This window comes from Giraffa tippelskirchi, chromosome 5 (assembly GCF_054371585.1).
Source record: "Giraffa tippelskirchi isolate mGirTip1 chromosome 5, T2T-mGirTip1v1.2.pri, whole genome shotgun sequence".
NCBI lineage: Eukaryota > Metazoa > Chordata > Mammalia > Artiodactyla > Giraffidae > Giraffa > Giraffa tippelskirchi.
Window position 1 is genome coordinate 66,800,896 of NC_137279.1, and position 25,032 is coordinate 66,825,927.

Below are 25,032 nucleotides of genomic sequence, written 5' to 3' on the forward strand. Positions count from 1 at the left end.
TTGTTCCATCAGTAAATTCAGCAACTGTTTATAATCACAGCATAATAGTTTAGAACATGAAAGGAAGTCTACTACAGTTAAATGAAACCGCATACGAAGTTTAGATAGGCTGAACACTATTACCCATTTTGTACTACCTCCATCCTGATGACACTGATGCCTGTCATCCTGAGAAGTCCCTGTGATCTGGAGTAAACTGGTTAGGTGTTTAGTTTGCTTTCTTTAAACTTGCTTGTTCAATTTCATGTGTCATAATATGAAAGTCAGAATCATTTGTGGTGAAACTATTTTTCATTCTCACAAAGCATTTGCTACAGAAAGCCAGTGAAAATATTGGAGGTACATGATATCAATTTGTGGTATCATTTTTCAGTTACCAAAGCAGTTCTTCAGGTGAAATAGAACTTTGTGGCTTGAGAATCATATTAAAAACAAACTAGTGGGATAGTTGAAAATATACACACAACTGTATTTTAAAGAGTATGGAAGAGGAACCAAAGAGCCTCCTGATGAAGGTGAAAGAGAAGAGTGAAAAAGCTGGCTTAAAACTCAATATTCAAAAAGTTAAGATCATGGCATCTGATCCCATCACGTCATGGCAGGTAGATGGGGAAAAAGTATAAAAAGTGATAGGTTTTGTTTTCTTGGACTCCAAAATAACTGCAGACAATGATTGCAGCCCAAAAGATGCTTGCTCCTTGGAAGGAAAGCTATGACAAACCTATGCAGCATATTGAAAAGCAGAGACATCACTTTGCTGACAAAGTCCATATAGTCAAAGCTATGGTTTTTCCCATAGTGTATGGATGTGAGAGTTGGACCTTTAAAGCACTGAAGAACTGATGCTTTTCAGTTGTGGTGCTGTAGAAGACCAACCCTTGAGTGTCCCTTGGAGAGCAAGGAGAGCAAACCAGTCAATCCTAAGTGAAATCAACCCTGAGTATTCATTGGAAGGACTGATGCTGAAGCTGAAGCTCCAATACTTTGGCCACCTGATGCAAAGGGATGACTCATTGGAAAAGACCCTGATGATGGGAAAAATTGAAGGCAAAAGAAGGAGGGAGTGACAGAGAATGAGATGGTTACATAGCATTGCCAACTCAATGGACATAAATTTGAGCCAACTCTGGGAGATAGTGGAGGACAGAGGAGCCTGGCGTGCTGCAGTCCATGGAGTTGCAAAGAGTTGGTCACAACTTAGTCAGCAACGATAACACTTTCAAATACTTTTTAGTGAGGACAGTTAAAATAATGTTGATGGTTCTTAGTGTACAAATAATGTGATTCAGGAGAACATTGAGTACAAAGATACTTTCTTCCTACATAGCTCATGATAGATTTTAGATATGCAAGTTATTTTATTTTCAAAGAAAAAATATTTGCCAAATTGGATAAAAAACAATGTTGGAGAATTAAGTAGATTCTTGTCACAATGATAGCTAGAAAATATTAACAGATCCTATTTGTGACATCATATCATGAATGGTCTATACTTGATTCAGTTTTAACAGATACTGCTGAGGATGTATTTAGAAGGTGAGGAGTACCAATGCCCTCTCATTGACAGAGGAAAGAACTACCTCCCAATAAGTAGATATAATATTAGATGTTTATACCTCATATTCTAATGGGAGAAGATAAATTATGGTAGAATTGAGTGTGAGATTGCACAGTGAGAAAATGAGTGAAATTTTCCATTAAATTCTGAGTCATCGTGTGCTCCTCAGCTTTTTAGATATCCCCATTTTTTTGGTTCAGTTGTTGTTCTAGTTGGCTAGTTTTTATTTATCCTATCTTTTCTCAGTTCTTGCAAAGGCAATGATAGACATTGTGGCGTAATATAGAAAATTTCCAATGTTTGTTCAAGCAATGAAACCTCTTTCTCCTCCTCTAAATGCAATCTTATTCATAATGCCATATAGATTGTAATAAAAGGAGAGCCCAACTCATCCCCTGCTTACTGTTGCTTAATTAACAGTGTTTCATTAACTCTAAAAAAGAATCAGCTTTTCCTAGTAATAAAAAACAAGCAAACAAAAACCTGTATTTTTGTTTGTTTTGAAGCCGAGGTTTCCTCTGCAACTAACTGCAGCATTTAAATACAGTTTAGTAAGACATGTTTAACTTGATTTTATCCTTTTTTAATTTACATATTCTGTATGTTGAGGATCATCCATTTCAGTGTAAGTTAAATTGTGGTGCAATAGCTAAACAGATTTAGCATACTGAGAAGTATATAGATTTTTTTAACATGATATCAACTGCTTGGTTGTCTCACAATGTGTGCCTGTGGGTGACTACGAACATATACCAAAGTTCCATCTTTACCATGATGATTTTTTATTGTTATAAACGGAAGCATTTTGCTAGGTCAGACTGATTGACAGCTGAACATCTCATTACTTACAACTGTGCTATTGGTACATTCCTCTCTCATGCACTATTTGGTGATAATGAACTTAAAACTTCCCTGTTCTTTATAAATACTGGGAATTAGTTTTAATTTTCATTCCTACTTTTTATGATTTAAAAAAGTATATGTATCATCATTAGGGAGTTATTAGATGGTGAGACATATTGCAATAAAGACATACTGTTAAACTAAATTTTTAGCAAAGAATCCAAGTCAGTTGTAATTAATACAATTATATAAAATTCCCAATTGAAAGGTGATATTTTCAGTAAGGGTTACTGTGATGGCATCTCAGGCTCAGGTATTAGCTCATATTTGTTTTTTATTTAGAAGTGTGGAGAGGATAGACAAAGTTTAATAAAATAGTGCCTTTAAAATCAAATCCTTTAATGAATGACTTTTAAGATTTATTGTATGTTCTCTCTCCCCTTGATCTGCATGTACCCCTCTCCTACCATTTGCCATTTTTAAAAGTGATTAGATCCTTCACAGAGCAAATAGAACAGATTTGATTTCACTTTTTTCTGTGTCAAGTAATTTTATATCAAGACTAATGAGATGAATGTTTTCCTACATTTATTCTTAGTACTGCATATCATGTACTTGAATTGGTTTCATTAATTATGCATCCAGCATTCAAGAGAAGATGAGATATCCAGGAAAATAACATAATATTTGCTTTAAAAACTCTTATTAACTTAATATTGGGTCCAATTGAAACCTGTCTTAAAGTCTAGTAGTACTGTGTTGCCAAGAGGTTCATTGACACTAATCAGATCCTCTTTGTGCTAATGACAAACTACACTGTATTGTCTTCTCTCATCTGCTAATTCTAATTGAAATTGAGATTCTATACTTCTGTACTCATTTCTCATACTTAATTAAATATGTGTATGTGTGTTCAGTATTTCTTCCTGCAATATGAGAAATAGCAGTTCAGTCTTTTATGTGTGTTTGGATTCAGCACTATTTATATACACCCCTTCAAACTGAAGGCTCAAAAAATTTCTATATAATACTAAATCCATTATTGGTTGGTTCTAAGTTGTGCTATTTCAGGAAAAAAGCCTTAACTTAATATTAGCTTTCATTTACCTAAGGAAGGAAATACCTTTCTTTTTTGAGTTTGAATGACTTTTAGGTTTGACACATGATATCATCAGATATTTAGATAAAATTATCGCTTTAAAATATTTTAATACAAGACATTTGTTGTTTTTTTCCTGTAATTCACATTTCAAAAAAAAAACAGAGATGCAAAAACTCTAGAGAACATTTTTAAATTTTTATTTTTATCTGAAGGAGATATATTAGAGTAACTTGCTTGTTTATTGAAGTTGTAAAGTATTGATTCTTTAAAAATAACTTATTAAGAAATATTTGACAGATGTTATGCTTTTAAAACTGATAATGCAGGATCTATTTTGTCTTTTTGGTTTGTTTTTTGTTTTGCTGTTAGGCAAATTGAGAGCTTACCCCATACTGCCAGAGCCTAATTTTGTCCAAATAAATGTTTTATATCTGCTGCTGGAAAACCCAGTGAAAGAGAACACTTGATTGAGTCTATAGGGAACAACTCCCCGCTGAGCCTTTACAGAAGAACAACTGCATAAAGAATGGAAAGTAGAACAGACACGAAGTTACAAAACAAATGTGCAGACTCCTGCTTGTAATGGTATTTCAGGGCTTAGCAAGCCATTAACTTTAGTGCGTAGAATTGCTGAAAGGAAGATTTAAAAATAAAAAATTGTGACTATCCAGGGATTAGATGCTGAAGGATCCAGAAAGATCGTTTGCTGTTGGAGAGGCTCTCCAAGCATGAAAGCTCAGGGTCAATTGAAATATTGAAATGGTAATTGATTCTGCCTGAAAATCTGGTGGCCAGTACAGAGAACAATAAAGAAATTGGCAAATCATTGATGTTTTAAATATTAGGAAAGCCACTTTCTTAATACCTAATCATTCCTAATATCACTAAATCTTTACAGTCTATCTTAAATTTTCTTTTATATTTAATAATGACAGTCGCACGTGTGCCCAGTTGCTTCAGACGTGTCTGACTCTTTGTGACCCTGTGGGCTGTAGCCCAGCAGGCTCCACTGTCCATGGGGATTCTCCAGGCAGAATATGGGAGTCGGTTGCCATGCCCTCCTCCAGGGGATCTTCCCGACCCAGGGATCTAACCCAGGTCTCACACATTGCAGGTCGATTCTTTACCATCTGAGCAACCAGGGAAGCCCAAGAATACTGGAGTGGGTAGTTTATCACTTCTCCATGGGAACTTCCTGACCCAGGAATCGAACTGGGGTCTCCTGCATTGCAGGTGGATTCTTTACCAGCTGAGCTACCCAGGAAGCCCAATAAGGACAGTTGCCTTTGTGCAAATAAATTATCAGTAAGTACTTAAAATGAAAACTGTCAGCATTGTTGAAGATTTGCTTATCAAGTACTGGGGACAGTTCCCCATGAAATACCATATTTTGTCCTGCCAAAGTATCAATCTCTGGTTCCCCTCTACATTTTCTAGAATAAGTCACCTTGGTGTATAACTCCTCAATACCCTCTATTACTCATTTCATCACTCATTCTCCATCTCTTGTGTGAAGTTTAAAGTATCACAAGGAGCTAGATATCTTGTTCTTTTGAAAATGAGACATCAGTTTTAATCCTGGGATTGTGATCAAATTTTCTAATGAAGTGACATTCTATTAGTGTTTTTGAGTTTTAAAAAATAAATTAAAAAAAATAAATGTGGTTTTCTTTTCAATTTTCATCTGCTATCCCCAGAGTAGAGAGGGGAATCCTATCTAGGTTTGATTAATTAGCACTAAAAATGGTTCACAATAAATCTTTGTGTGTGATTCTTCTTCATATAAAAGGAACCTGACTTGGAGCCAAGTTACCAGCAAGAAATAAATGTCTTTTACAGTTACACTTATTTAGAGATAAGTCTTGGAGTGAAGCCACATGTGAAAAAGGAACCATGCATGGTTCATGATGGAAGAGCATGCTGTAGATAAAAATGGAAACTTGCATCCTACCGCAGGATAGAGACTAGAAGAGCACTTAATGCCAGCCAGTTGATAGTTACTTCTGTACACATTAACACACTCAGTACAAAGTCAAATGCTCTAAAGCAGCAGTTCCCAACATTTTTGGCACCAAGGACCAGTTTCATGGAAGACAATTTGTCCATGGACTGGGGGTTTGGGAGATGATTTCAGGGTGATAAAAGCACATTACATTTATTACACTTTATTTCTATTATTACATCAGCTCCACCTCGTATCATCAGATATTACATCCCAGAGTTTGGGGACCCCGGCTCTAAAGTACCACGGAAATAATACCATGTATAAAGCAAGATGCATTACAATCTCAAGGTATAGTCCTAGAGTTAGACTACTTGAACTTGATTCCCTGCTTTGTCACATACTAGTTATACAATGTTGGCCAAATACTTATTTTTATGTGCCTGTTTCCTTACTTATAAAATAATAATACTGATGAGGTTTTAAAGGTTTTTAGGGTCAATATTTATATGGTTTTTAGAACAATGCTAAACATCCAACTGCTAAATGAAGGTTTGCTACTGCTATTTAAAAGGATAAAGATTTAATATCATAAAGCATTGCTTCATGTCTCATAATCTTTAAGATATTATTTGAGCATAGCTTGAAAAGGAAATGTAAATATCTTAATAGTAATACTAGTATTAATATTATTAGATAATGATCAATATCATTACAATTAAGTAATACTTAATAACATACTTGCTTTAATAGGTTGGTATTTATAACATTGCTTTCAGTATTAATAATGTGTTTGTGATAAATTGATTACATGTTATAGCAAGGTGGATGGTATAAACCTAAATAAATGACTACATTTTTAATTGGATTCTTCCTGATTTTTAGTTTGCTTCCTAGAACGTGGAGTTCAAGGACATTCTGATGCCAGTAAAAGGGAACGGAGGAGTTTTGTCATACTGTTTCTCAGATATTTTGGCTTTACAGATAAGACCTGGGAATCCACATTTAAAAAATTCCCAAAGAGTGAATATCAGTCTCAGTAGGTTGAAACATAAAGTACTTTTAAAATAAACCTACGTGAGAAGTGTTTATAGAAAAATTTCAAAAGATCTGCTGATTCATGTTGAGGTTTGACAGAAAACAGCAAAATTCTGTAAAGCAATTATCCTTCAATAAAAAAATTAATTAATTAAAAAAAAGATCTTGAGCCAGTAATACTGCTTTCTATAGACATTAACATATAACCAGAAAATAATTGTATAATATATACAAATTATAAAGTTATTTTTAAATGTCCAGCAGACCAAGGCATTCAACCCTATAAATAGTTTCAATTCTATAAGAAATTATGATGTATTCTATGACTGTGTGCCTTTGAATACCAATAAATATTTAATTTTTGTTTTATTGCACTAGTCTCATATCATATGAAAATATTTGTTCTCACACATGTCAGGTTATATTCTTCCATTTGAGAGCAATCTTTTTCTGAGTCCTATGGATTATTTCCTAAGTGAATCAAGAATGACAACTTCAAATAACTTGAAATATCTTCTGCTTTTGATGCTGAATAACTGCTGATGTTTGATTTTATAAATAGACTATTTTAAATATGGAAATTCATGGTTTTGTAGTAGATGAAAATGGGATCTTAATATTTTATAAGCAACTTATTTTTCCATTTATAATACAATAGTAAGTAGGCAATGAATTATTATTAAATTTCTTCAGTATAGCTGATATTGAGCACATTTAAACTTTTGTAACTTGCTCTTTAATTATTCTGTAATATTTTATGCATATAGATTAAGCTCTTAAATACATGAGAAGAGATAATAATTATTTTAATAACAATAATGCATGAGGTGATATTCTTCCTGACTATACAGCAGAATAAAAAAGGAAGTGATTTAAAATCTTTAATGAAAAATTATATCTGGGTTTAATATCCTTTTGCTTATGCACTAGTAATTACATTCATTAAAGTTTTAATTTCAAGCAATATTGCCTAGATAAAATTAGGTAAACATCTCCTGTTGGTATCTGTTTATATTCTGAATATCATTGCCTTTTACTCTTCATTTCTTATAATCTACATTCAATTATAATGATCTTTTCTCATTTAATGCTTACCCATGTTGTAATAATGATGTGTGTACTGCAAAATTATATAAAGAGCTTCTTAAAGATGTGAAATATTTATTATACATATAAAATAAGCTCTATATAGTCATCCTAACTTAGTTTCTATTTAGTAAGTACTATGTCTTCTTTAAAACATTTAAATTAATAATCCTTGGAATAATAGCCTGCTGTTTTAGATAAAGGTTTACATATCTTTTGCCAAATTCAGTCAATATATTTTATAATTATACAGATAATTCTTTTTTTATTGTAGTATAATTGCTATGTAATGTTGTGTTAGTTTCTGCTATACAACAAAATGAATCAGCTATATGTATACATATATGGAGATAGTACTTGGCAAATCCATTCAATAATTGCCAAAGTAGTTTCTTTTTTTAATGGAGTTGAGGCTGAGTGATGGTCATGAGCAAGCATGATTCATCTTTAAAAATGAATTTGGCTCAATTTTTTAAACCTGTATATAGGAAGAAATTGAATTTTTCAACTTCTTTCAGAATTTTCCCCATGCTGATATCCTTATTGTATAGTGTACACTCTTCATTCTAAGATATGTGAAGAAAGGAAAGAAAAGGTGGGAGAAAAAGAGATTTACAAAGGGTAGAACATGCAGTGATTATAGTAATGAAAATTATCTCCTGTAGGGATTTTTACACAATGATGTACATTCTTCAGTACGTCAAAAGAGGATATAAATGCCTGCAAAATACAAGTGGAATGCATTCTTGATGGCTTGGAATAGACTTGCAGTTTTCTGCCCATGGTTTTATTATTTTTTTAAGAATCCTAATTTTCAAATAAAACCTAATGAATAAAATGGATAATTCAAGTAAAAAACTAAAATCAACTTAATACAGAGGAAACACGATTGCAAAAACTAAAACAACAGAGTAGAGATTTACCTTTCCTGAACTGGCCCAAGCTGGTCAATTCATACTGATTGAATTTTCCCATCCTATTCTGATTTTTTAACTAGATATAACTTCCATCTTTGAAGGAGATCTCTACATTTTATTAGTTTTTTCAATGTAGTTATTATCAATCATTACAACATTCTTAATTTTGATGCAGTCTAAATGAAATGTGAGACAAAGTAATAATATTTACCATATTTTCTTAGCTATCATATTAGTATAATTGTTATTATTACTCTGTTATTATCCTTTTATACTGCATAGTCTACTGAATGATGGTAGTTTAAGTCAAGTCTCAAGAGTTTAATTTTATCTAATGTGGGAAATTAGAGCTTTGACGATGAAGAGTATTTTTTTTTTCAGTTTTACATGATTTTGAGTATCAATCAAAATAGGAAAACCATTTGTGGTATATTTGTAGAAAAGCCATCCCCAAATTAATGATGTCAATGTATTACTCACAGATAATGTAATTATGACCCAGAAATTAATGTATATCATCTTCCAAGTAGGGTGAGTGCCTCTTCATAAGTTAGAGAAATGAAGGAGGAAAAAAAAAATCAGGTCTTTAGAAAAAAGTTTGCCATACAAATAAGATGTCTTATTTTTTCCCATTGAGTCCATAATGTCTGAGTAGACAATTTCATAATATCAAGGATATGTGCTCATATATATTTTAGATTTTTCAGAAATGCTTGTAGGATTTCTTAGGCCTATATTTTAGGTCCACAACTCAGGCAGAGCAGCACATCAGGAAACTATAGAACTTAGTGAAGGAAGGTAAACAAACAAAAATTGTCTTAGCAAGATGATATACATTAATTTCTGGGTCATAATTCCATTACCTGTACTAATATTTTGGCCTTATTTGAAAATGGCTTATCTACAAATATACCACAAGTGGTTTTCCCATTTTCCTTGATACTCTTCATTCTCAAAGCTCTAATTTCCTGTAGGAGAAGGGGATGGCAGAGGATGAGATGATTGGATGGTATCACCGCCTCACTGGACATGAGTTTGAGCAAGCCCCGGGAGTTGGTGATGGTCAGGGAAGCCTGGTGTGCTGCAGTCCATGGGGTCACAAAGAGTTGGACATGACTAACAAAAGCAGAAGATATTAAGAAGAGGTGGTAAGAATACACGGAAGAACTATACAAAAAAGAACTTCATGACCCAGATAATCACGATCGTGTGATCACTCACCTAGAGCCAGACATCCTGGAATGTGAAGTCAAGTGGGCCTTAGAAAGCATCACTACGAACAAAGCTAGTGGAGGTGATGGAATTCCAGTGGAGCTATTTCAAATCCTCAAAGATGATGCTGTGAAAGTGCTGCACTTAATATGCCAGCAAATATGGAAAACTGAGCAGTGGCCACAGGACTGGAAAAGCTCAGGTTTCATTTCAATCTCAAAGAAAGGCAATCTCAAAGAATGCTCGAACTACCACACAATTGCACTCATCTTACACACTAGTAAAATAATACTCAAAATTCTCCAAGCAATACATGAACCGTGAACTTCCAGATGCTCAAGCTGGTTTTATAAAAGGCAGAGGAACCAGAGATCAAATTGTGAACATCCGCTGGATCATCGAAAAAGCAAGAGAGTTCCAGAAAAACATCTATTTCTGCTTTATTGACTATGCCAAAGCCTTTGACTGTGTGCATCACAATAAACTGGAAAATTCTGAAAGAGATGGGAATACCAGACCATCTGACCTGTCTCTTGAGAAACCTGTATGCAGGTCAGGAAGCAACAGTTAGAAGTGGACATGGAACAACAGACTGGTTCCAAATAGGAAAAGGAGTACGTAAAGGCTGTATATTGTCACCTGCTTATTTAACTTATATGCAGAGTACATCAAGAGAAACGCTGGGCTGGAAGAAACACAAATGGAATCAAGATTGCTGGGAGAAATATCAATAACCTCACATATGCAGGTGACACCACCCTTATGGCAAAAAGTGAAGAAGAACTAAAGAGCCTGTTGATGAAAGTGAAAGAGGAGAATGAAAAAGTTGGCTTAAAGCTCAACATTCAGAAAACTAAGATCACGGCATCTAGTCCCATCATTTCATGGGCAATAGATGGGAAAACAGTGGAAACAGTGTCAGACTTTATTTTTGGGGGCTCCAAAATCATTGTAGGCAGTGATTGCAGCCATGAAATTGAAAGACGCTTACTCCTTGGAAGGAAAGTTATGACCAACCTAGATAGCATATTTAAAACCAGAGACATTACTTTGCCAACAAAGGTCCATCTAGTCAAGTTTATGGTTTTTCCAGTAGTCATGTATGGATGTGAGAGTTGGACGATGAAGAAAGCTGAGCGCCAAAGAATTGATGCTTTTGAACTGTGGTGTTGAAGAAGACTCTTGAGAGTCCCTTGGACTGCAAGAAGATCCAACCAGTCCATCCTAAAGGAGATCAGTCCTGGGTGTTCATTGGAAGGACTGATGTTGAAGCTGAAACTCCAATACTTTGGCCACCTGTTGCGAACAGTTGACTCATTGGAAAAGACCCTAATGCTGGGAAGGATTGGGGGCAGGGGAAAAAGGGGACGACAGAAGATGAGATGGCTGGATGGCATCACCGACTCGATGGACATGGGTTTGGGTAGACTCTGGGAGTTGGTCATGGACAGGGAGGCCTGGCGTGCTGCGATTCATGGGGTCGCAAAGAGTCGCACACGACTGAGCGACTGAACTCAACTGAACTAAACTGAGCGACTGAACTGAATTCAGCTCCCATGCAAAAAATGAAGACATTATACAAGTTTGAAATTGAGTAGCCAAAAAACTGATGCCTGTAAAATCCACTGCCTAATTAATATTTGTTTTATTTGTATAATTATTCTTTAGAATCATATTTAACTAGAAATTGTTATAAATTAAAATGTCCACTTAGAAGATTATAGACAAGTATCATTAGAAATTGTAAATATATCTGTCATAGATTTATTAAAACCACGACTAAGGAAAAAAAGCAGTAAAAAGCAGTGATGATTGGTGGTTTAGTCACTAAGTCGTGTCCAACTCTTGTGACCCTATGGACTGTAACCTGCCGGGCTCCTCTGTCCATGGGATTTTCCAGGCAAGAATACTGGAGAGGATTGCCATTTTCTTCCTCAGGGGATCTTCCCAACCCAGGATTTGAACTCAGGTCTCCTGCATTGCAGGCAAATTCTTTACTGACTGAGCTAAAAGGGAAGTGATATGAAATCATTGGTTGTATTATGGAAAGAAAAAAAAAACAAAACAAGATGGACTAGTTACAACTAAAAGATAAGAGAGCTAAGGTAACTCCAGAAAACAATTCCAACAAGTTTCATTATAAAATATAGTATTTGATGTCATGAAGCATTGAGATTTGTGTATAGACATATCTGTGTGTATATATATGTGTGTGTGTGTGTGTGTGTGTGTGTGTGTGTGTGTGTGTACACATACATAGATATATATATACACATACATAGTTGCTGTTAGTTGCCTATTTGTGTCGGCGAAGGCAATGGCACCCCACTCCAGTATTCTTGCCTGGAAAATCCCATGGACGGAGGAGCCTGGTAGGCCACAGTCCGTGGGTTCGCTAAGAGTCGGACACGACTGAGCGGCTTCACTTTCACTTTTCCCTTTCATGCACTGGAGAAGGAAATGGCAACCCACTCCAGTATTCTTGCCTGGAGAATCCCAGGGACGGCGGAGCCTGGTGGGCTGCCGTCTATGGGGTCGCACAGAGTCAGACACGACTGAAGCGACTTAGCAGCAGCAGTAGCAGCCTATTTGTGTCCGACTCTTTGTAACCCCACAGACTGAAACCATCCGGGATCCTCTGTCCATGGAATTCTCCAGACAAGAAAACTGGAGTGGGTTGCCATAACCTTTTCCAGGGGATATTCCCACCAAGGGATCAGATTCAGGTCTCTTGCACTGCATGCAGCTTCTTTACCATCTGAGCTACCAGGGAAGCCTATATATATATATATATATATCCCATATATATATATATATGTGTGTATGTATATATGCATATAGATATATGTACATATATATGTGTGTGTATATGTATATCCCATATAGATATATAGATAGATATCAGACTATCAGATTTGTTTTCTAATTGGACTCAGGGGAGACATGAGTTTTATATCTAAATATTCAATGATTTATATCCGTTTTCACACATATCCTCACGTACACACAAATAATGTAAGTGACATATCCATGTATATGTGAGAATTATATATGTACAAACATATATGAGCATCCAAGCATGTGCATGAAGAAGTCGATGGATATGTGTATGCTTGCAGGTATTAGTATGTCACATGAATAGAAATAAAAGTGAAAATGCAAACTTTGTTGTAATCTGAAAAGTAATACAGACATAGACATAGAGTGCTGAAGACTGCTTTGAAGAATATTCATATGTAAGGAATGTGATGGACAACTGGAATTAGAGAGGAAGTGACTGATGATACAGCTAATGTACTGTAGCAGTCCAGTCAGATGGAGGCCAAAGGATGAGAAATTTTCAAAAAGGCTCAACATATTCTGGACTTCCCAGGTGGAGCCAGTGATAAAGAACCCGCCTGCCAATGTAGGACACATAAGAGGCATGGGTTTGATCCTGTGATTGGGAAGATCCCCTGGAGGAGGGCATGGCAACCCACTCCAGTATTCTTGCCCAGAAAATCCCATGGACAGAGGAGCCTGGCAGGATACAGCCCATGCGGTCACAAAAAGTCAGACATGACTGAAGTGATGTAGCAAACATGTTCCAGTAACAGTAAAATGAAGCCTCCATCACTACTGTTAGACTACTGAGAGTCAAATTACAGAGCATGAAGGAACAAGACGTAAGATATGGAGCTGGCTGTTACCGATTAACAGCCGGCTCCATATGGAACAGCCAGCTCCATATGGAAAGTAATGGAAAGCTCCATTTTGGAAAGTAATGCTCAGAATTCTCCAAGCCAGGCTTCAACAATACATGGTCTGTGAACTTCCAGATGTTCAAGATGGATTTAGAAAAGGCAGAGGAACCAGTGATCAAATTGCTAACATCCATTGGATCATTGAAAAGCAAGAGAGTTCCAGAAAAACATCTATTTCTGCTTTATTGACTATGCCAAAGCCTTTGTGTGGATCACAACAACTGTGGAAATTTCTTAAAGAGATGGGAATACCAGACCACCTGACCTGCCTCCTGAGAAATCTGTATGCAGGTCAAGAAGCCACAGTTAGAACTGGACATGGGATGACATAGTGGTTCCAAATCAGGAAAGGAGTGCATCAAGGCTGTATATTGTCACCCTGTTTATTTAACTTATATGCAGAGTACGTCATGTGAAATGCCAGGCTGGGTGAAGCACAAGCTGGAACCAAGATTGCTGGGAGCAATATCAGCAACCTCAGCTATGTAGAAGACACCATCCTTATGGCAGAAAGTGATGAAGAAGTAAAGAGCCTCTTGATGAAAGTGAAAGAGGAGCGTGAGAAAGCTTGCTTAAAACTCAACATTAAAAAAGCTAAGATCATGGCATCCAGTCCCATCACTTCATGGCAAATAGATGGGGAAACAATGGAAACAGTGAGCGACTTTATTTTTGGGGGTTCCAAAATCACTGCAGATGGTGACTGCAACCATGAAATTAAAAGACACTTACTCCTTGAAAGAAAAGATATCACCAACCTAGACAGCATATTAAAAAGCAAAGACATAAGACTGTTCTATGTATCTGTGTCTCTTATTCTGTCTCGCATATAAGGTTATCGTTACCATCTTTCAAATTCCATATATATGCATTAGTATATTGTATTGGCGGAGAAGGCAATGGCACCCCACTCCAGTACTCTTGCCTGGAAAATCCCATGGACGGAGGAGCCTGGTAAGCTGCAGTCCATGGGGTCACTAAGAGTCGGACGACTGAGTGACTTCACTTTCACGTTTCCCTTTCATGCACTGGAGAAGGAAACGGCAACCCACTCCAGTATTCTTGCCTGGAGAATCCTAGGGACGGCGGAGCCTGGTTGGTTGCCATCTATAGGGTCGCACAGAGTCGGACACGACTGAAGCTACTTAGCAGCAGCAGCATATTGTATTGGTGTTTTTCTTTCTGGATTACTTCACTCTGTATGGACTCTGAGGGAGAAGGTGAGGGTGGAACGTTCTGGGACAATAGCATTGAAACATGTATATTATCATATGTGAAACAGAACACCATTCCAGGTTCGATGCATGAGACAAATGCTCAGGGCTGGGGCAATGGGATGACCCAGAGGGATGGGATGGGGAGGGAGGTGGGAGGGGGGTTCAGGATGGGGAACACATGTAAACCCATGGCTGATTCATGTCAATGTATGGCAAAAACTACTACAATATTGTAAAGTAATTAGCCCCCAACTAAAATAAATAAGTTTATTTTAAAAACCAAACAAACAAAAAAACAAAACAAACAAACAAACAAACAAAAAGCAAAGACATTACTTTGCCAACAAATGTCTGTCTAGGCAAAGCTATGGTTGTTCCAATAGTCATGTGTGAATATGAGAGTTGGACTATAAAGAAAGCTGAGGCCAAAGAATTGATGCTTTTGAACTGTGGTGTTGGAGAAGACTCTTGAGAGTCCCTTGGACTGCAAGGAGATCAGACCAGTCAAACGTAAAGGAAATCAGTCCTGTATATTCATTGGAAGGACTGGTGCCGAAGCTGAAACTCCAATACTTTGGCCACGTGATCTGAAGAAGTGACTCATTGGAAAAGACCCTGATGCTGGGAAAAATTGAAGGCAGGAGGAGAAGGGGATGACAGAAGATAAGATGGTTGGATGGCATTACCGACTTTATGGACATGAGTTTGAGCAAGCTCTGGGAGTTGGTTATGGACAAGAAAGCCTGGCATGCTGCAGTCTGTGGGGTCATAAAGAGTGAGACACGACTGAGTGACTGAGCTGAACTGTTATGGATTACTCAATTTTAAAAGTTTTCCAGTGGAAGAAGTGAGTAAAAAATTGCATTTTAATTTTGTCCTTAATTTTTTAATAATATCTTACAATTTATGTTACAGTGGCAATATCATAAACCTTTCAGAGTATCCACTAATCTGAGAACTTCAAAAAGTGATTGAACTATATTCACAAAAGTCAGGTGCTGTAGTCTCACCTGACTCTGTAATGCATTAAAAAAAAAAAATTATTTATTTGGCTGGGCTGTGTCTTTGTTTCTGTGTGGGCTTTTTGCTAGTTACAGTGAACAGGGGCCACTCTTTAGTTTCAGTGTATGGGTTTTTAATTGTGGTGATTTTTCTTGTTTCAGAGCAGAAGCTCTAAAACATTCGGGCTTCAGTAGTTGCAGTGCATGGGCTAAGTAGTTGCAGGTCCCAGGCTCTAGAACACAGGTTCAGTAATTGTGTCACACGGGCTATAATGCATTTTGTTGCCAGTGTGTGTCTGTATTATGTTTACAGCCATCTCAAGACTCAGGGTTCCAATGTGCTAAATGTTAAATACACCCTACTTTATTGCAGAGTATTTATGAAGGTTAATTCCATAGATTAAATCGAACATTAAAATGTATTGCATTGACAACAAAAAGATTTGTCAGATAGGGTCTAAAATTTCAGAAATTAGTCCAAAAGTAAAAAAAAAAAAGGTGGAAATGGATAAAGTATAGGCCAGAAGGAAAGAACCCATGATGTGAAATAATTACTACTTTATGACCTAAATGGAATGTAAATGATTTAGCTCATAGAGAAAGCAATAAGGGACGAGATATGCATCATATTTTAGGAATTAAAACAACTTTCACTTTATTAACTTACGTTATTTTCTTTGACAAAATATATCTAAAAAATATTGACATTGTCTAGAGAAAAAGAGTCAATTAGATTCTGTTGGATTAAGATAGTCATTCAGGTTAATCTTGGATCACCAATGCTACATAAATATAAAATAAAACAGGTAATGCAAAATTTTATCACATCATGCACCTCTGTTTTAAAACTTTTCTTTTGAATTAGGCTGACTGATCCACATAGTGCATGCCTGTTTATATTGTTTTAAACCCTGGTTAGAGTTGGGTGGAATTGGTGAAATTAAAAGATACCCCATGTCTAAAGACAAGAAGCCACAGCAAGATGGTAGAAGGGTTCAATCACAATAAAATCAAATCCTGTACCAGCTGGGTGAGTGACCCACAGACTGGAGAATAATAATACCAAAGAAGTTCTTACATTGTTGTGAACATTCAAAACCCCACGTCAGGCTTTCCAGCCTGGGGATCTAACCAAGGGACTTGGAATTCAGGGAATATGGCCGGGAGGGCCAGTGGGATTTGATTATAGGACTTCCAGAAGACTGAGAGGAAGCAGAAACTCCAGTCTTGGAGGGCACAAACAAAATTTTGCATGCACCAAGACCCAGAGGAGAGGAACAGTGACCCTATAAGAGACCGAACCAAAACTACCTGCTAGTGTTGGAGGACATCCTGTGGAGGCATGGGTCAGCAGGGAGTCACCACAGGGACAGAGACACTGGAAGGTCTCCCTTGGCATAATCCCTCTTGGATTACACAACCCTACCCCAGGGCTGGGTCACCTCAGGCCAGACAAATACCAGGGATGGGGTGTAGCCCCACCCATCAGCAGATAGTTGGATTAAAGCTTTACTGAACAAGGCCCTGCCCACCAGTTTTTCCCATCACTAGTCTGATGGTGATTGCAGCCATGAAATTAAAAGACGCTTACTCCTTGGAAGGAAGGTTATGGCCAACATAGATAGCATATTTAAAAGCAGAGACAGTACTTTGCCAACAAAAGTCCGTCTAGTCAAGGCTATGGTTTTTCCAGTGGTCATGTATGGATGTGAGAGTTGGACGGTGAAGAAAGCTGAGCGCTGAAGAATTGATGCTTTTGAACTGTGGTGTTGGAGAAGACTCTTGAGAGTTCCTTGGACTGAAAGGAGATTCAATCAATCCATCCTAAAGGAGATCAATCCTGGGTGTTCATTGGAAGGACTGATGTTGAAGCTGAAACTCCAATACTTTGGCCACCTCATGAGAAGAGTTGACTCATTGGAAAAGACCCTAATGCTGGGTAGGATTGGGGACAGGAGGAGAAGGGGACGATAGAGGATGAGATGGTAAGATGGCATCACCGACTCGATGGACATGGGTTTGGGTAGACTCCAGGAGTTGGTGATGGGCAGAGAGGCCTGGCGTACTGCAATTCATGGGGTCACAAAGAGTCGGACACGACTGAGCAACTGAACTGAACTGAGCTGAGTCTCTCCCATCAAGAAGCTTACACAAGCCTCTTAGCCTCAGCCATCAGAGGGAAGACAGATGAATCAATAAGAAGCACAGTCTTACAACAGCTAAAACAAAAACTGTATTACAGAAAGTTAATCATGATGTAAAAAGCAGAAAGTTATGTCCCAGATGAAGGGACTAGATAAAACCCCAGAAAAACAACTAAATGAAGTGGAGATAGGCAACCTACCAGGAAAAGAATTCAGAATCATGATAGTGAAGATGGTCCAGGATCTCATGAAGGGATTGAAGGCAAAGATTGAGAAGATGCAAGAAATGTTTACCAAAAACCTAGAAGAACTAAAGAAAAAAACAGAGATGAATAATACACTAGAAGGAATCAACATCAGAATAACTGAGACAGAAGAATGAATAAATGACCTGGAGGACAGAATGGTGGAAATCACTGCCACAGAACAGAATACAGAAAAAAGAATGAAAAGAAATGAAGACAGCCTAAGGGACCTCTGGGACAGCATTAAAAACACCAACATTCACATTATAGGGGTCCCAGAGGGAGAAGAGAGAGAAAGGACCTTAGGAAATATTTGAAGAGGTAGTAGCTGAAAGCTTCCAAAACATGGGAAAGGAAATAGTCAACCAAGTCCAGGAAGCACAGAGAATCCCAGGCAGGACAAACCCAAGCAGGAATCAAACTGACAAAACATAGTAACCAAGCTGACAAAAAGACAGATATAAAACATTAAAAGCAACAAAGGAAAAATGACAACATACAATAGAACTCCCATCAGGCTGCCAGCTGATTTCTCAACAGAAACTCTATAAGACAGAAGGGAGTGGCATGATATATTTAAAGTAATGAAAGGGAAGAACCTATAACCAATAACACTCTATCCATCAAGACTCTTCTTCAGCTTTAAAAAATATATATACTTTATTTATTTTAATTGGAGGCTAATTACTTTACAATATTTTTTGGCTTCACCATACATTGTCTCCTTCAGATTTGATGAAGAAATCAAAAGTTTTCCAGACAAGCAAAAGTTAAGAGAATTCAACACCACCAAAACAGCTTTACAACAAATGCTAAAGGAACTTCTCTAGGCATGAAACACAAGAGAAGGGAAAGACCTACAGAAAATAAACCCAAAGCAATTAAGAAAACTGTAATAGGATCATACATATCAATCATTACCTTAAATGTAAATGGATTAAATATACCAACCAAAAGACATACTCTGGCTGGGTGGATAAAAGCATGTGCATGTATGCACTTCCACTTACCACATCACTCTGCTTGTTAGTTCAGTCACTCAGCCGTGTCCGACTCTTTGTGACCCCAGTGCTCCAGGCTTCCCTGTCCATCACCAAATCCTGGAGCATGCTCAAATTCATGTCCATCGATTCGGTGATGCCATCCAACCATCTTATCCTCTGTCATCCCCTTCCTCTCCTGTCTTGAATCTTTCCCAGCATCAGGGTCTTTTCCAATGAGTCAGTTCTTTGCATCACGTGGCCAAAGTATTGGAGTTTCAGCTTCAGCATCAGTTCTTCCAATGAATATACAGGACTGATTTCCTTTACGTTTGACTGGTCTGATCTCCTTGCAGTCCAAGGGACTCTCAAGAGTCTTCTCCATCACCACAGTTCAAAAGTGCTCAGCTTTCTTAATTATCCCGCTCTCACATCCATACATGATTACTGGAAAAATCATAGCTTTGACTAGACGGACATTTGTCAGCAAAATAATGACTCTGATTTTTAATATGCTGTCTAGGATGGTCATAGCTTTTCTCCCAAGGAGCAAACGTCTTTTAATTTCATGGTTGCAGTCACCATCTGCAGTGATTTTGGAGCCCCAAAAAGTAAAGTCTCTCACTGTTTGCATTGTTTCCCCATCTGTTTGCCATGAAGCGATGGGACTGGATGCCATGATCTTAGTTTTTTGAATGTTGTGTTCTAAGCCAACCTTTTCACTCTCCTCTTTCTAGTTCTTCTTTGCTTTCTGCCATAAGGGTGGTATCATATGTGTATCTGAGGTTATTGATATTTCTCCCGGCAGTCTTGATTCCAGCTTGTGCTTCATCCAGCCCAGCATTTCACATGATGTACTCTGCATAAAAATTAAATAAGCAGAGTGACAATATACATCCTTGACATATTTCTTTCCCAATTTGGAACCAGTCGGTTGTTCCATGTCTGGTTTTAACTGTTGCTTCTTGATCTACAGGGAAATTTCTCAGGAGGCAGGTAAGGTGGTCTGGTATTCCTATCTTTTGAGAATTTTCCACAGTTTGTTGTGATCCACATTTGGATTTGCACTGATTTTGTTAGCTCACTATTTGTCATACAATAGAGGTAATATTAATAAATTTATCTTATTGCTTTTTATTATGCTTGTGACATAATTTCTTTTTATTATAAAACCTCTTTGCTCTCATCCTAAAATTAGAAGTCTCACTAGAACCCAGAAGGATAGTATTCTGTTTATCTTATTTATCATATTTTCAACTGGTCACAAAATTCAGTTGTATTTATTATTGAATCAATTGTATTAGTGTATCATTCAGCATTACTGGCTGTAAGTTTTGTACTCTGTTACTCATACGTATTGATTCTGAATATATCAAATAAAGTCCTACTAGTCTTAGTGTTAAGTTTTTATTAAAATATGTCAGTTTTAAGAATAGCTTTTATGACAAATTAAAAGGAACTCTTTTAAACTATATTTTCCTTATCTCTGTTTATTACACAAAATTAATTCATGAAAGAATTGTTGAGTTCCTTAAGGGAAAAATGTTAAATCATGAAATGCACCACAACTCTTAAAATTTCTTACAATTACAAAATTGCTGGATTGGTGGAATTCACTTCAGTTTGTAATACACTTAATAAGCATTATGTGCTCCACAGACAAAATAATATATATATTTTTCAGTTGTCTGAGGTTCTATAAGAGAGGAATAAATTTAAAGAAGGTGAGAGATATAATTGTGACATATTCTTAACTGATTCATGTAAGCTGGGCAGGAGAAGGACATAGGAGTAGTATCTCAGCATATTTTAGCATACAAATCTTTGTGAATTACCACTCAGAGTCATTGCTTCCTTCTTAAATTAAACAGTTTCTTAGATGAGACAAGTAGGTAGTTGATTCATCTTTTATCCACTGGGTTTTTACTTGGAAGACAGGCTTTCATGACAAAAAAATCAGTTTCATGTTGCTTTACACAGTGAGGTTGTCCAAGACGTTTATTCTGGATGGTGCTGATTTTAGAATATTTTCCCTTTGTGATGAAAGAGACAATTGTTTAAATAGTTGTACAATGTTTATGAGATGGTGTCATTTTTTTATATAGAAAATACGTTGTCTATATCTGATGTTAATAAATTACAGTTTTATTGCACATTACGAGTAATTTTTTCTATGAACCCCTTATTTCCCTCTATTTAACACTGTATTTCTATTTCTCTTCACAGCCATATTTTTTTAGTTTCTTTGTTATTTCCATTTTTTTATATCTCATCCAAATTTCTACCGATTGAACTCTGCCTTCCAGCATAATCATTCCACTAAAACATTTCTCTCTGAAGTACCAACAGTTTCCTTATTGCCAAATCCAGTGAAAAACATTTCCTTCTCCAATTTTGAGGTGCTCATTTACATTGATAGATTTTCTCACTATGTTTAAAATTTTTCATTCCATATCTTTAAGCTGGCAGTGTATCCTGGGCTAATACCCTTAGGGAAGAGTCTGTAACATAGCAGAAAAGAAAAATGCAGACTTTGCCTCCAAAACCTTGTCTTAGATATGTGAATAACATAATAAAATGGATTCATGGGGTGGGTAGACGCCAAGCTTTGAAGAGGTTCTTGCAAAAAATTTTGCCTCAGTTTTGTACAAGGGAAAAGAAAGATCCGTGGATCCCAAGAGCCCCTAAAAAGAAGGGAATATATGTCACTATTTTCAGCAATACTTTGGGACAATTGGGATCACCCTGAACAGACATAATTATTTGGATTGTCTGGATTATTTATCCATCAGTAGCCTTGCACTATATTTGCATATTCTGAACATGACCCAAATATAACAGAGAACTCATCATGGGTATGTGAAAGGTTAGGCAAGTGTCTCAGATATACAATGTATAAACAGAAGATCCATCACAGGTGGTGTCAACCTTAGTGCTATAACACTAAATCTTGGAAACTAAGACATAGTTTTCAGAACTGAAGAAAATGAGATTGAAGAGTTCTGCCAATCTCATTAAATTATGAGTTCGGCATTGAAAGTAAAGCTTGTAGAAAATGTTTCTTGCATTTCTTAGTTGTTATGAATTGAATATTTATGCCTACCCCTAGTCCTCTGCAAATATATATATTAAAGCCCTAACCCCCCAGATGATATTCTATGACATTTTTTTGCAGTAGATCACTATATCTGCATGTTCAACTGAATCCTTGCAATAGAGTCATATATTCAAGTTAAAAAATGACCCTGTTCTGTCATGTGGTCTTAGCTTTAACTTGTACCTAGATTTAAGAAACTAATATATACTTATTTTAGAAAATGTGGAAAATAAACAAAAATAAAGATTTTTATGATTTTTAAGTAAAAGTTTAAATATTTAATTCCTGGTTTTTAAAAACTTTACCCACTATTATTTATATAAATGCAAAAGAGATAATAGCTAACATTTGATAACTGTTTACTATGTGGCACACTCTTTTAAGAGTTCTACATGTGTGAATTTAATGAATACTCATAATGCTATGAGGGAGATTCTATTAGTATCTATTTGTCTAGGATAGATTCCTAGAATATAAATCTTTGGAGCAAAAAATTGATAAATTTCATAACTCTTAATTTGTAATGTCAGATGGTATTCTAGAATATTAGATTAATTTATGCTTCCTTCAGGCTTATGTGAAAGTGTCTTTTTACTCTTGACAACATGATTTTTATTATTGTTTTTTAATCTTTTAAAATATATATGTATGTCTGGTAGGTTAGAAGCTCCATCTCATTTTGGGGTGGATGGTTCTGCACATCTATATCACAAGAAGGGGATCTGAAAATAAAAATAAAAATGCTTTGTTCATGATTCTTTATGGCAGACATTATTATTCTTTTAGGCAGGCATTATTACGGTCCCTTATTTCCTTATTCATTAATTAAACAGAAATAAATCATGGTAACCTCTGCTCTTTCTTTTCTCTTAAAACATTTATCTTTTCTAGTTATTATGAAAGATCTGTATAATTTTGATATTTGTGTAATATGTTATTACTGAAAACAGAGGAAGGAGTCAAGTTATGACACTGGTGACACAATATCAGGAGTCACCATATTTAGATGAAAAGTTTTTGATACTACTTAGATGGTGCCAATGACCACAGGTCTTCAGCCTCTGTTATAAATACAAGTCATCCTTCATTCTTCCCTTCCCCTCACCTCCCTATCCTTATTCACTCCATCATTAACTCCTATCAACATGGCCATCACAACGTATCCCAATTCTGTCTGCTTCCCTCTATTTCCTATACTGTCACTCTCAGTCAAGTCAAAGTCAGCTTTTGCCTAGAGTTCTTGTAACCTGGCTCACTGCTTCCACCCAAAGTCTTATTTTCCATTTTTAGGCCCTAAAATTCTTTACAGCAACTATGATTGTAGTAGGTTGTGTTAACTTCCCCAATTATTCATTGCCCCTCCCTGTAAAGGATTATGTACACTTCCTTGCCCCACGCTTTAGACTTTGCCAAGTGAGTCACTTTGCTTATTAAAATGCAAATAAAAGTGATGTGTGCCATGCCTGAGAGGGGTCTTTTAAGGGCATCATGTGGTGGTACCATCACTCTTTTTCTTTTCCTGTTAGAGCAGTGATGCCCTTGACAGAGCTTGTTCCTTCAGTCTGGTGTGGGTGCATGCTCAGTCACTTCAGTTGTGTCTGACTCCTCTCTCTTTTGGGATTTTCCAGGTAAGAATACTGGAGCTGGTTTCCATGCCCTTCGCCAGGGGATCTTCCCAAACCTAAGGACTAAAGCTGCCTCTCTTAAGCCTCCTGGATTGCAGGGTAGTTCTTTACGGCTACTGCCACCTGGGAAGCTTTACTCTGAATCTCAGCGCAAAGAAGGTAAGTGGTGTGGACCCATGACGTATTGTAACATAGATTCTGTGCTTGCATGGGGCAGCCTCATGTTTCAAAATATAAAACAAATAGCGTTGCTTTCCTGTTTCAACTCTGCAAAGGTTTCTTATGACATTCAGGGTTACCTGAAAACTCCTCACCACGACCTTGAAGGCTGTCTATTATAAGGAGCTGACTACCACCGAGATTTCATCTTGCACGGTTCTCACAGTTCTATGTTCAAATGCAATGAAACTCATCACAATCCCAGAACCAACAATCTTTCCCCTGCCTCGTGGCCTCTGGGATAGGTGCTGTCTTCTCACAGTAGTGCTCTTCCCTCATGTGTGTCTCTCTCTGTTAGTTCATCCCATTTTGTTTTGTTCACATCATTCTTTACTCTCAGAATATCTTTGTCTAAACTGATTATGTTCTTTCTCCTTCTCGAATCTGGAAGCAGGGGCTTAACGCATCCTGTATCCCTTCTGCCCAGATGAGACTTGCCCTGCAGGAGGTACTAAACAAACAAACTTTAAATGGGAAAATGAATCTAATTCCCGTTGTCAAGTGAAATTTGGTGCTAAGAAAATTACTGTTTCCTCTCAGCTTTTCTCATAGTATTTCCTTTTCACTGAATGTCTTTCAGTATATCTTAAATTACAAAATATGTGTGTGTGTATGTTAGTCACTCAGTAATGTCCAACTCTTTGCAACCCCAAGGACTGTAGCCTGCCAGGCTCCTCTGTACATGGAATTCTCCAGGCAAGAATACTGGAGTGGGTAGTCATTTCTTTCTCCAGGGGATCTTTCTGACCCAGGGATCAAACCTGGGTCTCCTGCATTGCAGGTAAATTCTTTAACATCTGAGCTACTTTGTGCAATAAAGTGAAGCAACTATGTGTATGCATATATCTGCTCCTTCTTGAACCTCAATGCATTGTTATATACACTAAAATTTTTCTTGTAGTTCCCCCACTGGCTGTGTGTTCGGGGACAATGAGAACCCAGTGCGATGGTGAACTGCTCAAGAGCTTAAGCCAGGATGCTCAGATTTAAGTCTTGGCTTTGCTGCGTATCAGCTACGTGCCCTTGGGAAATTCCCAGAATCCCTTTGAGCTCAGTTTTCCCA

At 36.9% G+C, this 25,032-nt stretch overlaps 1 long non-coding RNA gene across 1 annotated transcript in view; it reads left to right on the plus strand.

Annotated features, from left to right (window-relative positions):
• Positions 1–24,608, plus strand: part of LOC145504872 (uncharacterized) — a 607,798-nt gene extending 583,190 nt beyond the window's left edge. Inside the window, exon 8 of the long non-coding RNA XR_014052561.1 lies at positions 23,754–24,608. This is a non-coding gene — a long non-coding RNA (uncharacterized LOC145504872). The remainder of the gene's footprint in view (positions 1–23,753) is intronic.
• The last annotated feature ends 424 nt before the right edge of the window (positions 24,609–25,032 follow it).